This window comes from Macrotis lagotis, chromosome 5 (assembly GCF_037893015.1).
Source record: "Macrotis lagotis isolate mMagLag1 chromosome 5, bilby.v1.9.chrom.fasta, whole genome shotgun sequence".
NCBI classification, from domain to species: Eukaryota; Metazoa; Chordata; class Mammalia; order Peramelemorphia; family Peramelidae; genus Macrotis; species Macrotis lagotis.
Window position 1 is genome coordinate 5,202,948 of NC_133662.1, and position 12,291 is coordinate 5,215,238.

The 12,291-nt window shown below is 37.5% G+C and overlaps 1 long non-coding RNA gene across 2 annotated transcripts in view; it reads left to right on the forward strand.

Moving 5' to 3' along the window:
• LOC141523381 (uncharacterized) overlaps positions 1 to 9,205 on the forward strand; it is a 71,945-nt gene extending 62,740 nt beyond the window's left edge. For both annotated transcript variants that reach the window (XR_012478479.1, XR_012478478.1), the window contains exon 4: positions 6,612 to 9,205. This is a non-coding gene — a long non-coding RNA (uncharacterized LOC141523381). The remainder of the gene's footprint in view (positions 1 to 6,611) is intronic.
• Positions 9,206 to 12,291: the final 3,086 nt, after the last annotated feature.

Genomic DNA, 12,291 nt, shown 5'->3' on the forward strand with positions numbered 1-12,291 from the left:
CTTCCTTATTTGTAAAATAGATATAATATTTACACTACTTACCTTACAGGGTAAGGTGAAAGAGGAAGAATTCTTCTGGAAATATGATTCCTTTGGTGAAGGAAACTTCCAGTATGGGAATTTCCTTTATTAATGCAGTTCAGTGGGGCAATTTATACTATTAAAGAGTTTCCTGAGCTCAAAGGTAAATATGACTTGTTAAAGGTCACCTAGTCTAGAGGCATAAGTTCAGGTCTTGATGGCTCCATTCAGCCCTCCTACCACTATTCCACAGCTGCCTTACCCCCTTATGGGTTGTTGAGTGTTTTATAATTTGTAAAATGAAATATAAATGTGAGTGACCATTTTGTCATTGCCCTCCTGGATCTTGATTCACAGCTTTCCCCTTTATATATTCAGGCTGCAGACTCTCTTTTTTCATAGTATGAATCAGGACGAAGGTCATTCCATCAGAACGAATTGTCAGAGGAAATTTCAATGGCAAACTTAGCAGAGAATTGTGTTGAGAAAAGATTGTAGTCTATTTGAGTAACAAGAGGCAAGAGAATATACCAGGATTCCTCTTTCCTCCACTTTAATTAATGAACTGAGATTCACAAAAAGTTCAGTAGAAAAAAATTCTATAAAAGGCTGTTTAGAATGATTTAAACTCTCTTTGCTTGTTCATTATTTTTGATTTGTAAAAACCAGAATTTCCACTAAAACAAGTTGTGTAGACATGAGATTTTACAGTCTAGCAGCCTCAGTTGCTTCCTGTAAATGAGGAAACTGCTCTATATCTTAGATTAAAAATGACTCCAAACTGTTCAAATCCTCTGAAATTCAGCCATCATCTTTGAAGAGGGCCTGGCCTATCTCTGGCTCTCATAGCCATAATCCAGGACCCCCATTCACCTGATTGGTAGGTTTTGTGGCTAGGAGGAAATGATAGCATCAAATGAATCATTCCTACAACCATAAGATCAATTCAGTTCAGCACCATTTACTAAGCACTTACTATGTGTAAAGCTTTGCTTCTGTTTAATGCAGAGAAAAGTGCAAAGAGAAATAAAACTCAGTTCCTTTTCCTTGTGAAGCTAATAAGAGGTGGACTAAATGTTTTTTAAGGGCTGACTTAGAAATGGAATGTAGGGACTGTCTAATAAGAATCCAATTCTTACTATGCTCAGATGTTCTCCTCCTAGTGGGTTATATGGAGCATACACAGAGATTCCCTGCCTGGTTCTAATCCAATATGTGGAACTTTGGGGAGCTGGTTTCCAACCATGATGGGTTTAGTATAATGTGATGATGAAAAGAGTTCTAATTGTATGCAGTGAACTAATGAGCTAGGAACTAATAAACCAAGAACTAATGACTCAAGAGCTGCTGAGCTACAATTGAGTTAGAATACAAAAGGGGTGACTGATGGTTCTCTCTTTTTTCCTTCCTTACAGTGAGTGAAATAGAATTTCTATGAGCTGTTAAGGGGAAGAGGAGGAGATGGGTGGCTGCCCAATCCCCCATCCAGCCCCCGTGTGTGTGAGCATATGGAGCTTCCATTTCTTATGTATCACATAATGGAATCATCTATGTGAAAACCTAATGAGTTCAGAAGAACTTGAGGTTCTGTCAAAATTATCACAAATCCCATCGACAATTAGAAGTGGTAGCAGTCTGCCAGAACAATACAAGCCAGTAACAGAGAAAGCACCTAAGAGATGTGGAAAGAGAGACAGAATCAAGATGGTAAAGTAGTAGGAAGAAGTATAGTCAAGGACCACCCCACAACTTCACCAAACCTATTGAGAAAAATATATTAGATCAATCCTGATTGGGAAATTTAAAAAAATCAGTCATTTTTCAATACAAATCTGCCCAGGGAAACAGACAAATTGCTAACTAGTCACTGGGGGGAAAAGACCAACTTAGGAATGATCATACAGAGTAGTTGATGCAAGGAGGGCGTCTGTATACTTGGAAAGAAGAGATGTCACATCCAGGAGAGAGGGGCCTGAACTTATACAGGTGCAGAAATAGGTACCAAACAACAACTTACTACTCAGTTCTATGTCACAGATCCAGGGAAGACTGAAGAGGGAATCTGAGACCAAGTAAGGAGGGGTCATGGATCCTAGGTTGTAACAATGCAAGGACCAGATACAGAAGAAAGCATCAACTACATGGTTCTGACCCCAGGAATGGAGTGGGGTCATACTTCCATGTTTCAGCTTGCTCTTAAGCCTACAATAAAATAACCAAGGCAGGAATCTTAGACCAAAGGAAATGTTCAATTCTTTACTCTGCACCAGCAGAATTTTCCAACTGGCCAAGAGTGGTTAAGTCCAGAAGCAATCTATTGTAACTACAACCAGAGCCGAGCCCACAAGTGTGTTGCTCAGACTCAAATCCATGACAGTAACTTGCAGAACTAAGACTGTCTTGGATTCAGCCAATTTGCTACCTAGCACTGCAAAGCTAATAGCTTCCTAGTATGAACCACACCTACAAACCCAGAATAACATAGCACTCAGTGCCTCCAAGCAACAGGAACCTAAAAATTATCTCCAAAATGCACAAAGCCTGGCACTAAAGTCCAAAGTCAGGAAACTGACTGAAAGGATGAACAAACAGTCCACTATAAAAATTTTTAAGATGATAGGGATGCTTAAGACAAATCCAGAAAAAATAGAATAGCACCAAAACATCTACAAGCAAAGCCCCCCAAAACACAGCTTGGATAAGTTCATCTAAGATTCCTGGAAGAAATGAAATAAAAATATTTTTAAACAGTTTAAAATGCTTTTATGAGAGCAATAGAGGGGGGAAAAGGTGAAGAAATAAAAGTTAGGGAAACAGGAATAGGAAAAAGAATTAACATCTTGGCTCAAAAAGTACAAAATCTTACCAAATAACAACCTCCCTGAAAATTAGAATGGAGCAAATAGAAGATAACTTCATGAGACAACAAGAAATAGTAAAAACGAAAGCAAAAACTAAAAAAAATGAAGGAAAATATAAGATATCTCAAAGAAAAAACAGGGCTGGAAAATAGGCTGAGTTTAAGAAGCATTAGACAATTTTAAAACTACACTAATTTTTTTAAAAGGAGCCTAAACATCACATTTCAAGAAATCATAAAAGAAAACTGCCTAGATTTCTTAGAACCAGAAGGCAAAGTGGAAATAGGAAAAAAATCTAATAGTTACCTCTTGAAAGACATTGCAAAAGAAAAATTCCCAGGACCCAAAAAGAAAATTCAAGTAAAAGAAAATTATTGCAAGCATCCATAAAGAAAGAAAAATTCAGGTCTTGAGGAATTATACTCAAAATTATTATTTAGCAATCATATATCTTTGGATATGATTTATGATTTAGCAGTAAGCACTTCAAAGAACTTGGAATTCTATGCTCCAGAAAGCAAAGGACATAGACTTAAAACCAAGAATAACTTGCTCAGCAAAGTATGTTCTTACATGGCAAAAAATGGATCTTTAATGAAATAGAAGATTTGTAAGCATTCCTGATGAAAAGAACAAAGCTGCATAGAAACTTTGAAGTACATATAAATGGAAGAGTCATGAGAAACATAAAAAGATAACTGGAGTGATAATCATAAAGGGCTAAACAAGAAGGAATCATTTATATTCTACTATGAGGACATGATACAAGTGTCCAATCAATGTTATCATCATCAAGGGTAATAGAAGGAATCTAATCAGACAGAGGGTTTGAAAGTAATTCTGTTATGCTTTGATGACTGTAAAAGAATAGAAAGGGAGGGAAAGAGGAATACATCTGGTAAATAAAAGGAGAGAAAGAATGAGGGAAATTATCTCACATTGTCTGGACATACAAGTAGAAATTCGTACAAATGAAGAAAGAATGAGAAGAGTGAGTGACCCTTGTACCTCACTTAAATAAATTGATCAAATAAGGGAAGAATCCTCATTAAATAGTCACAGGGAAGCAGAAGAAAAAGGAAGGGAGAGAGAAAAAAGGCAGATTAAGGGAGGAACTGGGGATTACTAAAAATAAATTCTAAGAATATACAAAAATATTCATACAAATTTTTTGAGGTGGCAAAGATTAGAAACTCTGCTCAGTTTAATAATCAACCTTGAGTCCAGAGCAATGGTGTCAAATTAAAAAAGAAACAGGTCACTAAACCATTAAAAAAAAAACACCCTGAGAGTCATATATTGACTTAGAAAACCACCTTAACTATGTTGAATTGTGTTCAAGGAGAGAGTATGCTTTTGATTAGGAATAACTGAGTTATAATTATCATGTTATAACTATCATTCTTGTGATTCTCAGTAAATATCCTTTTGTAAAAAATAATTGATATAAATTGGTTCACTAATAATGGGGATCATACTAAATGAAAGACTCAGGAACCAGTATTAGTGATCTCCAACCTGTCAATGTTATCCCCATAACTATGGGATTCAGGGACTTAATGTGCCATTGTGAGTGAGAATTGCAAGAATGAGACCAGAGGAGTTGCTATTATACCATCTGAGGCTCATATAGTCTGTTACAATTGTTCTTCAGTCATTTTTTAGTCATATCCAACACTTCAAGAACCATTTGGTGTTTTCTTGAGAAAGATATTGTCTTGATTTTCCTCTTTCTTCTCCAGCTCATTATACAGATGAGGAAATAGAGACAAATAGGGTGAAGCGAGCCTTGCTAGTATTAATCTGAGGCCGAATTTGAACTCAGGAGGATAAATGTTCCAAACTCCAGGCCTGTCACTCTAAACACTATACAGCATAACCAAGGCAGACTTAATAAATAGTTGTAGCAATCCTAGAGCAAATAATTCTATTTCCTGCTGCTTCTACTCCCCAGATTTACAGTCTAATTCTGTTATCTCCTGTGATTGCTTAACTCTAGTCTGGCAATTCTAATCAAAGGCACATTACATCCATAGTCCCCTTCTTGCAGTATGTGGAGTAATTCCCAGCAAAATATGGACTTGGTGCACACACTCTTGGTCTCCTTCACTCATGTTTCTCTCCCTATAACTAACTCATCCATAGAAGAATGTGATAGTGACTTAAAATACCTGCCCTATCTCTGATGTAGTAGCCAGGCTGGACCATGATGTATGTCACAGGTGCAAAAATAACTATGGTACAAAATAGAACATGAAGCTGAAGAAAATGAAGTAAGAAGGTAGTATGATGCAGAAGATTCAAAGACTCAACAGACTCAAATTCAAATTCCAGTCTTGTATGACCTCAGGCAAATCATCTAACCTCTCAGGGCCTCAATTTCATCCTATTTTAAAAAAGGAGGTTTGATCTTTTAAGTCCTTTCCAGCTAATTATGATGAATCTTCACCAAAATACAAAACAGAGGCATAGAAAAGTACTATTTGAGGCAAGAGGTCCAAGGAAGAAAAGATAATTTCATTTGTGGGTATTGGAGAAGATTGTAGGGAGGAAGGAGTTTTTGAACTCTTGAAATATGGACAAAGTGGGAAGAGGTTGATATTAAAAGATGCTATGAACAAGCAGATATTAAGAAAAGAGAATTCTAAATAAAAGCAGTGATAATGGGAAGGTACCAGATGAGTCCTGGGGATACTAAGTATTTCATTTTGAAATCATCACGAGGGCAAAGGTGGCTAGAGGAGTTAGGTGAAAAGGGGGAGAGTCAATCAGAAAGATAGTATAACAATAAATTGTATTATATACACACCTTTCTTTTTCTTTTGTTTTCTTTCTCTGTGTCTCTTTTTCTCTCTATTTTTCTTTATCTCTTTTTCTTTCTTTTTCTCTTTCTCTTTCTCTCTCTAAATCTCTCTTGCTCTATTTTTGTCCCTCTCTTTTTGTCCCTCTCTCTGTCTCTGTCTCTCTGTGACTGTCTATCTCTGTCTTGCTCTCTCTCTCCTGACCACCCAATTAGAAGTTCTTTGAGAACAAGGACAGATTTTCTCTAATTCTCTATCCTCTTCTCTAAGAAAATTCTTTTTAATGCTTATTTTGGACACTTACTATGTGATCCTGAGCAAGTCATTTAAAGTTTCTGTCTCAGTTTCCTCCACTGTAATAATAGCACCAACTTCTAGGGTTGTTATGAGAATAAAATGAAATAATAAATGTAAAATGCTTTATAAATATTGAAGCTTTACTATATTATTGTTACTAATTATGGTGATGGCAATGATTATTATTACTAGAGCTCTTGCAAGTTTATCAGTTAAATGACTTGTTTTGACCCTCTCACATCTGGAGTAGCCTTAGTTAGTCTTCTTGAGAACCAGCCAGCCAAGATTAAGTTTGAGAAACCAAAGAAGAGAGTAAATCTTCTGAATGACGACTCAGAAGAGGCTGTAAAACAGAAATAAAGCTGGATGATAATTTATGATGCACAGTAAAAAGAAAAAAAAAGGTCTGGGGTAGATGAGCTGCCAATGAAGGATTCACATTTCTCCATGCTTGGTGGGTCTTAATCATGCCTGATACTTCCTAGGCTATCTCAGAAGCCTCCAAGGTCTGAGATGCCCCCTCTGCCCACTGAAGCAACACTTGAGCATTGGAAGCCTGTGTTCAATACCTCCAGTCTCCTGCCTTCCCCCCGCCCTTCACTGATATTTCTTTTTCCCTTCCTTTCCTTAGGTACCACAGTCCCTCAAAACCTGCTCTCAAGAGGATTCCACTTATCTGATTGATAAATGACTGATCACAGCATAGCATCATTCCTTTCCAGAGGTGACACATTTCACAGTAGTCAGAAAAATGGACTTTAGCTCTCTACCTTAGTTTCCACTTCTACAAAAGGGGGAATAAAATAATAATATTACCCACTCCCAGGGTTACTGAGGAAAGTTCACTGTAGCCCTCAAAGGGCTATAGAAACATGAGTTATTGTAATGATTGTATTTTATATTAATATTACCTAAAGAAATGAAATTCTAATGGTTTCAGGTTTCACTCAACAAGTGAGAGAGGTATTTGTTTGCATGATGGCATAGTGAAACCAAAGGAAACCCAGCTTTGACCTTTTCCATGGTGGCTCCCTCTCCATTCAGACCTGGGATTTCCTGCCTCTGGGAAGAGAACCAAACTGATCAAAGTGAAGGACGGGATGCAATAAAGTTGGAATCGAGATTATGTCCAGAGAAAGGACATATTTTGGAGGATTCCCACCTCTAGTGATATAGATGGTGGGATGACCCATTCAATGGGTCAACTAAGTCCTCAATATCCCAGTTTACAGGAAAGTATCAGAGAACCTTCAATATTTAATTCCTCCATTTATAAAGGATAAAAAAATGAGACCAAGAAAGATGAAGTACTTGAAGGCAGGTATTCATTTGCCTTTTCTTTGTATTCAGTTTGTTTATTGTTGTTCATCCTTGAAGAGGACCAGGTGATGCCTGATCACAGGAAGGTGATGCCTTGACTTGCAACTGAATTGGATTTAAGTGAGGCAGGGACTCGTAGAGTCATCAACCCCACTCTTTCCTCCAGTCATCAAAATCCAGTGGCAAGACATAGGTCAGGATGACTGGCAAAGGCCTAGGATATAGTGGAAGACCTTGGTCTTTTTAAGCTAAAACCTTTCCCAGGTCTTAGTTTTCTGAATTATTAAAGGCTAGGTAAGAAATGAGGCAAAAGATGGGTTAGTTTGCCTTCATAAAAATAATCAATTTGGGACTGGAAGACACCCAGAGTTTCTGGACAAAACAGAAACAATTTATATTCCTTTGAACAGACCACCCACGTGTAAGGGTTTAGTACAGTACCTGGTCTACGTAAGTACTTAATCCTTGGCAATTATATGGCAATTATAGACAGAAAGAGCCATGGATTAGAAGTCAGGAGAATCTGAGTTTGACTCCTGCCTTTAATGACATATTTGACTTGGAGTAAATCACATAACTTCCTACAGCCTAGGTTTTTTAATCTACAAAATATATAATATTTTTCAATCTATATAATATCTCCTTCACAAGAGTTGTTGAGGTTCAAACACGTACTATCTCTAAAGTACTATACAAATGTTAACTATCATTGTTATTAATTAGTTGGAAACCAAAGCAGCAATTTAAACTCGGGTCCTATGATTTCAAATCCAGTATTCATGCTATTCTGTATAGCTGTTATATTTCCTGGAAGAGTGTAACCAAATGCAGGTGACACTGGTTTTTCTTCTTTTTTTTTTTTTTTGGTAGGGGCACAGTTATCATTGGATGAAACTGAGTGGTCAGAAAAATCTGAAATCATCTTGGATGAAGTTTCTTGGTCGAGAGATTGCTTGGTTATAGATAGCTAAAGCTGGAAAGAATCATTTAGTCTGGTCAAAACCAAAGGGGGAAAAAAACAACCAATGGCCAAGAGAGATTGAAAGGGATTCATCCAAATTCACATAGTTAATAGGTCAGTCAGTCAATAAATATTTATTAAACACCTTGCAATAACTGCAAACTTTATATTGCTTGATGTTAGATTTTGACATTAGAGTTATAATGATAGGACTCCAATATGGAGTTACTTAGGTTAAGTAGTCCTAATGCCCATAAAAGCAGATAGGCAGACATATCAGGTGTACTTTTCTACAGTTAACCCTGAGTCCGGTAGATAAGGTTCATAGCTCTTGATTGGATAAACTCTTGACTAGTTGCAATGGTCTGAGCTAATTCTTTCTTTTACTGGCTTAGATCCTCTCCTCAATTTGTGGTCCTGATAAAGAAACTCTCCTTACTCAAGTCTATTATCATTAAAATAAAAAAACCCTAACAACTTCTCTGGCACATCTGGGACTGAAGAGAAATTTTGTTTTTTAATTGTTCAGTCATTTGGTCACATGTGACTTCATTTTGAGTTTTCTTATCACAGATTTCCTTTTCCAGCTCATTTCAAGGATGAGGAAACTGAGGCAGAGTGAAGTGACTTGTCCAGGGTCACCCAGCTACTAAATATTTGGGGTCACATTTGAACTCAGGTGCTCCTCAACACACTATTAACTATATCCCTGAATAAAAATTTTCCATTCTCAGAGAAGGCCATTTTTAGGGTACATAATTTTGCCACCTGAACCCCATCTATGTTTATATTTATTCTCTGACACATCTCTTTCCTCATTGTACTGGGGAACTTCTTGAATCTGTAAGAACAAACTTCTGTCTGTTTAAATTGCCATATGATGTGTGTAGGGTTTTGTTGCCTGCTTGCTACATCACATAATAATAAAACTTGATGATATTACCTTCCTGAGACCCAATTTTCTAGAAATTCTTGAACCCCCAGGTTTTGCTTTAATCTAAAGAGTGATATAAAACAATCCCTGCTCTCACCAAGCTCAGACTAATTAGACAGACAACATATAAACAGTTACATTTAAATAAGATATATATATATAGATAGATAGATACAAATATAGATATATATGTGATAAATATGCAGATTTATATCAGTAAAGGGATTATAGTAAAGGGAAATCATTCACATTAAGGAGGGTCAGTATAGGCTTTTTTCAGAAAATGAGGTTTTATTTGTTTATTTTTGTGAAGCAATGGGGTGTGGCAGCTAGGAAGTATGAGGCTGGATTTGAACTCAGGTCCTGCTGACTCTACTGTACCCCTAGCTACCCCTTGAAGGTGGAATTTTAGCTGGGACTTGAAAGATTCCAGGAGGTAGAGATGAGCAGAGAAAGTGATCCAAGAAAGATGAAAATGTCTGGAGTCAGGGGATGGGGGTGTTTTGTATGGTATCATTGGATTTCACAGTATGTGGAGAGGAGCTAGGTATAGGAAACCTAGAAAGGTAGGAGGGGGTCAAGTTACAAAGGATGTTGAATGACAGAGAATTTTACCTGTGATCCTGGAGCTCCAACCCAAAACTACAAACTTCATTACCAGTTCTCTTTCCATTCTACCACCCAGCCTCTGCCGAGTACCTCTTTTCTCCCTCATCCTATTTTTCCAATTTCCCTATTGGCCCCAGGACGGAGATTCCCAGTAGACCTACTGTGGTGTACCAACACCAAAGCCTCTTCCTACATGGCTAGCATCACCTACATGATTAGCAACACCTCCAAAGTTAGCATCCCATTCCCCCTCTATCAGTGATCATCACATGCAGGGACATTCAAGAAAGCTTTATAAGAAAAATATTCAAAACCTCTGTCCTAATACAGTTCCTCCCCAGAATTCTTTGCTCTACCCAACACTCTTTTGTTGGGTTTGTTCTTCTCATATTTCTTACCTATACTTGAGGATAACAATTCTTGCCTTACCTACCTGACAGGATGTTGTGAGAGGGTATTTTGTAAATCTTAAAACAATATATAAATGAGTCATTATCATCATCATCATCATCATCTCCACTCCCCTCTGGAGTGGAAACCAAGAGGAACATGTAGCTTTATCTCCTTACTTACATCTTCAGATCAACCTCTCTTATGCTTTCCCAGATTCCCAAACCCATTCATGGGAACAGGTGTGTGCATGAGACCCCAGGCTGCTCAAAAATGTCATGGGAGCCATTGGATTTAATTGTAGCTTCTCTGCCAGGCATCTGGCAATAGTCCCACCTCAGATTCCACAAGGCCTTTCTGATTTCCTAGTTCAGCAGAAATGGTCATGCACATTTCTTTAATTGCAGCTGCCTAATTGGTCTCAGGACCCTTGAACTCTTTTTCATGGCTGGACCCTTTGTTTAAATTCAAAGATTCTCTTCAATTTGGTGACATTTCAGATTAGACTTTGACTACCTATGGCATGGAATGCTAAAGATGATTTTGAGTTTCTTGCGGCGACCATAAGGACTGGGGAAAACTAACGACTATGGCCCTCTTCGACTTCCTTTTCCTCACCTATTGGCTGACATCCTTGGCTCCCCATGTGAGTTCACTTTGACTTCTGGTGGTACAAAGCCCTTCTTCCATGGGGCCAGAGTTTAAATCACAGTTCTGCTTTTTATTCACAATATGATTGTGGAGAAGTCACTTCTCTGGACTTCTTATCTGTAAAAGGAAGGAGTTGGATCTCTTTTGGAGTATTATATTCATTCGGGGAACACCACAGTTTAAGAAGGACTTTAATAAACCTGAAGCCAATCAGAATGACAAGACCTTGAATCCATATAAAATTATAATAATAACTAACACTAATATTTTAAGGTTTACTCAAATCTTTATAAATATTATCTCATTTTATCCTTACATACACCATGGGAGATAGATATTATTACTTCCATTTTATAGACAAGGAAACCGAGTCTCAGAGAATTTAAGCAACTTGCCTAGGATCACATAGTAAATATCTGAGGTAGGATTTGAATTCAGGTCTTCCTGACCCTCTGTCTAGTGCTCTATTCTTTAGAGAAGCATTTGCTAATTCTTTGGGTTTATTTAAAAATTTTAGATAACATATTCCCCAATTACATGTGAAGACAATTTTTAACATTCCTTTTTTTTAAATTGAGTTCTGAATTTTCTCCCTCTCTCATCTCCTCTCGTCCTGAGAGGGTAAGCAATTTGACATGAGTTATACATATCACTTTTTAATTCTCTGAAGGAATAGGGTGAGAGGAGATTGGGACTAGGGAGAGGAGAAGAGACATAGATGTTGGTAAAGTTTAAAAACAAAAGAAAAAGGGGACAGCAAAGGATGAGATAGTGTCATGGAAGCAAAGAACATGAAGGTGGACAGACTTCGGAAAATAGTGAAGGATAGAAAGACCTGGTATGTCCTTGGAGTCATGAATGTAGAGACATAACTGAACCAAAAAAATAGAACAAGACAGTCATCTCCAAGTATCTGAAGTACCATCAAATGGAGGTGGAATTGGGTTTGTTTGGCTTATAAAGTCAGAGTGGTATAATGGTCAGAGACCCTGCCTTGAATCCAGGAGACCTTGGTTCAAATCCTACTTCTGACATATACTAGCTATGGGACTCTAGGGCAAGTAATTTAAATTCCCAGGTAACTCTCAAAGGCTCTCTATAGATAAGGTATTAGGCACTAAATTGTGGGCCAGAATTCAGGACAGCCTATCCAGCAGAATGAGACTATCTAATGTTATTGATTTCTCTAGCTCTCTTCCTCCTTTTGTCTCCTCCTGGCCAAAAAGTCACTTCATTAGCTCACGGATGATGCTAAAAGACAAAACTTACAAATCTAGAGCTTTGGCGAGAGTTCCCAGTCTATCCAGGGAACAACATAGAGAGTACTAACCTGCAGTGGGAAAGAGAGTTTGATCATGTGAGATTTTCCTTTACCAATGGAATCACAGTTTCAGTCCCTATTATACCCAGATGGTAGAGTAATGGATAAAAATTTCAACGGATAAA